The sequence below is a fragment of the Chrysochloris asiatica genome, unplaced genomic scaffold, assembly GCF_000296735.1.
Source record: "Chrysochloris asiatica unplaced genomic scaffold, ChrAsi1.0 scaffold00010, whole genome shotgun sequence".
Taxonomy (NCBI): Eukaryota; Metazoa; Chordata; class Mammalia; order Afrosoricida; family Chrysochloridae; genus Chrysochloris; species Chrysochloris asiatica.
The window spans coordinates 10,836-13,628 of record NW_006408528.1 but is presented as its reverse complement, the minus strand read 5'-3'; the positions used below and the strand labels follow the sequence as shown (position 1 = coordinate 13,628).

The 2,793-nt window shown below is 38.7% G+C and overlaps 1 protein-coding gene across 1 annotated transcript in view; it reads right to left on the bottom strand.

The window, feature by feature from the left end:
- LOC102831536 (diacylglycerol kinase beta-like) overlaps window positions 1-2,793 on the bottom strand; it is a 585,403-nt gene that overhangs the window by 577,742 nt on the left and 4,868 nt on the right. The window lies entirely within an intron of this gene.

Here is a 2,793-nt window from a genome sequence, read left to right as displayed (position 1 = left end):
AAATAAATAACCATTTTCTGTATATTGGTATGATGTTATAATGACCAAGTCTATCTGAAACTCAAAAATTTCTAACAAATTAAATCACATTAAGAGAAGCAACAACAAATATTTCAAAAAATGTGCTCTATTTAAAACTCTTTTCACCCCTTTACACCAAATAAAATTTTGCTTACAATAATCTTCATATTTATGTCAAATGGACTAAATATTGCTAGAAAAATTGCAGGAAGAATGAAACTAAGAATTCCTAGTATTCCCTGGTATGGCACTGTAGGATAAGCACTGGATTGTGAACCAAAAGATCAGTGGTTCAGCAGTTCAAACCTACCAGCTACTCCTTGGAAACCCTACAGGATTACTATGAGTCAGAACTAACTCAATGACACTTAACAACACCAAAATTCCCTGGATCCTAGAAGATCCTAACTTATGAGTGCTGACCTGTGCTTACCAACACACCATACAAATTATTTCCCTTCTCTTGGTTTTTAATCCCACACTTTAATGGATCATGTTGTGGCACTGTAAGATAAAGCACTGGTCCACATGGTCAGTTTGAACCACAAGATCTGAAGTTCAAATTCATCAGCCACTCCTTGGAAACCCTGTACAGGGTCACTATGAGTCAGAATCAACTCAACAGCACTTAACAACAACAACAACAATAACAACTCCACACTTTAGCAAATAGAACTCAGCTATGTCTGTTCTGATATTTTGTTAATGAAAAACAAAACAAAAACTTAAAAATTAATTCCTGGGAGATGGCAAGATAGCAGCTCAGAAATGCTACATAGATCTTTTACAACAGAGATATGAAAATCCAATGAAAGATACGTTGTAGATGGCATTCCTGGAACTCTGAGCTTCAGCTGAAGGCATAGAGAAGTGGACTGAATGTTTCCTAGGAAAGGATGCTTAACAAACATAGCAAAAAAAGAAAACAGACTGGTGACCTGTGTTGGCTGACCACATTTTTGAACTTTTGCAAGTGACTTTGGAGACAGACAATGGCTTCGTGTTGCAGAGGCATACCAGTGACTCACACAGATAAAGGTATGATCATTCTCTATTATCCACATTTCCCTGATGACCAGAGACATGGCCAGCTCCCACCTATGTACACCTCCAATGAAGCTTCCAAGTTTTCTGTAGTGGCCACAGCCTCATGGTGGTGATCTGCAACAAAGTTAGTTGGGTGTTATATGAATCAACACTGATGCCTGGATTCAGGTGAGCCCTGCTCCGAATTTGCATAGTTGTCTCTGGCCAGCATTAGATAAGCCTTCACTAGGAGAACCAGCTGAACAGGCTTCAGGGGAATAAAAGAGAAGGGGACACACAAATGATCTGTCCCAGTTAGCCAGGCACAGCACAGCCATCTTGAACTTTTGCAAGAAATTCAGTGGTCGCAGGCATACCACTCATCTGTCAGTTTGTCGTACTGTGGTGGCTTGTGCATTGCTGTGATTCTGAAAGCTATGCCACCGGTATTTTAAATACCAGCAAGGTCAACCATGGTGGACATGTTTCAGATGAGCTTCCAGACAAAGACAGACTAGGAAGAAGGAGTGATGAACTACTTCTGAATATTTAGTCACAGAAAACCTTATCAAGAGCAGAGAAAAACTGTTAGATATAGTGCCAGAAAATGAGGTTGTCAGATTGGAAAGCACTCAAAATGCATCTGGGGAAGAGCTGCCTCCTAAAAGTAGAGTTGATCATGATGACACAAGTGGAGTAAATCCCGTGAGAGAAAAGCCTGCAGGACCTACATTTGCTGATGGGGCACAACTCAAAATGAAGAGAAACAGTTGTAAGCATCTATTGAAAATTGAAACATGGAATGTACAAAGTATGAATCTGGGAAAATTGAAAGTTGTCAAAAATGAAATGAAACGCATAAACATCGATATCTTAGGCATTAGTGAGCTGGAATGGACTGGTATTGGCCATTTTGAATCTGATGACCACACGATTTATTATGTCAGAAATGACAAATTGAAGAGGAATGTTGTCAAAAAGAACATATCCAGATCAGTCATGAGGTACAACGCTATCTGTGATAGGATAATATCCACGAAACTACAGGGAAGGCTGGTTAATAATACTATTACTCAAATTTACACACCAACCCCTAAAGCCAGTGAGGATGTAATAGAAGAATTCTACCAACTTTTTCAATTTGAAATTGATCAAACATGCAATCAAGATGTATTGCTCATTACTAATTACCAGTGACTACAATGCAAAGGTTGGGAGCAAAGAGGAAGGATCAGTAGTTAGAAAATATGGCCTTGGTGATAGAAATGATGCTGGAGAACGCTGATAGAATTCTGCAAAATCAATGATATGATCATTTCAAATACCTTCTTTAGACAGCATAAGTGATGACTATACACATGGACCTCACCAGATGGAATACATAGATATCAAATTGACTACATCTGCGGAAAGAGACGATGGAAAAGCTCCATATCATCAGTGAAAATAAGGCCAGGGGCAGACTGTGGAACAGATCATCAATGAAAACAAGTGCACGAGAGCCAAAATATGATCTTGAATATATCCCACTTGAATTTAGGGATCATCTGAAGAACAGATTTGATACATTAAACACTAAAGACCGAAAACCAGAAGAGCTGTAGGATGACATCAAGAACATCATACATGAAGAAAGCAAAAAGTCATTAGGAAGAAAAGAAAGAAAGAAAAGGTCAAAATGGATGTCAGAAGAGACACTGAAACTTGCTCTCCAGTGTAGAGATGCTAAAGCAAATGGAAGAAATG